This window comes from Eschrichtius robustus, chromosome 21 (assembly GCF_028021215.1).
Source record: "Eschrichtius robustus isolate mEscRob2 chromosome 21, mEscRob2.pri, whole genome shotgun sequence".
NCBI classification, from domain to species: domain Eukaryota; kingdom Metazoa; phylum Chordata; class Mammalia; order Artiodactyla; family Eschrichtiidae; genus Eschrichtius; species Eschrichtius robustus.
In genome coordinates this window covers 28,093,545-28,094,386 of record NC_090844.1, presented here as the reverse complement: position 1 = coordinate 28,094,386, position 842 = coordinate 28,093,545, and the positions used below count along the sequence as shown (strand labels likewise).

The window sequence follows — 842 nt, the reverse complement described above, 5'->3', positions numbered from 1 at the left end:
TAGTTACTCCAAACTCATAACCTTCAAGATAAAATAGCCCATTCAAAAAGAAGTTGTCATGTGAGTCAGCCCACAGTTCTTTTAGTTAGGTTTCTTTGATCTCCAATGGAATATGGACACACTTCAAAATTCCCCACCTGTAACCTTCGGGATCCAATTTCCTCAAGCAATTTACTTTAGGACCATGTTTAGGGTCAGGAGATCAATCTGCCTGGTTCTGAATTTGACATCCTCTAAAAATGTATAAGGTTCAAATCATATTCACTCTTAAGCCATCACACCCTAGAACAGTACAGATCATTGGGATATGCCAATACCTAAGATTTAAAAAAAGTTTGACTGTTAGGTTTTTCATAGTTTACTTGGCAGCTCTGTCTTGTAGTTCTTTCCCACAGATCTAACAGGTAGTTCTAAAGTAAAGGAAAGTACACAGTTACTCTGAGGCATTTCCAACAATGTAGGTTTATAGAAAAAGCCCCATCAGGATAGACCTCAACAAGATAATTCTTAAGAAACAATCCAATAGGAAGTCCTGACAAAGATATGGAAAACAAGCTAAGTTAAAAGACATGAAAGATAGTGTGTGGAGGTCTAACATATATAACTTGGAGTTCCAGAGAGATGATTGTAGAAATAAAGGGGCAGAGGGAAGCTTCGAACAAATAATGGCTGGCATTTTCCAAGAATTGCTAAGAGACACCAAAACTCAGTTCTAAGAAGCACAATAAATTTCAAATAAGACAGAGAAATTCACAACCATACAAATTTTGTTGTAACAGCAGAACATCAAAGATCTATTACTTTTAGGTATATATATACATTTTACTACTATTCCTTTTGTT

At 35.6% G+C, this 842-nt stretch overlaps 1 non-coding gene across 1 annotated transcript; it reads right to left on the bottom strand.

The window, feature by feature from the left end:
* Window positions 1-369: 369 nt before the first annotated feature.
* On the bottom strand, window positions 370-497 carry LOC137756136 (small nucleolar RNA SNORA18). The gene has a single exon (XR_011072192.1). It is a non-coding gene; the product is annotated as a small nucleolar RNA SNORA18 (small nucleolar RNA).
* Window positions 498-842: the final 345 nt, after the last annotated feature.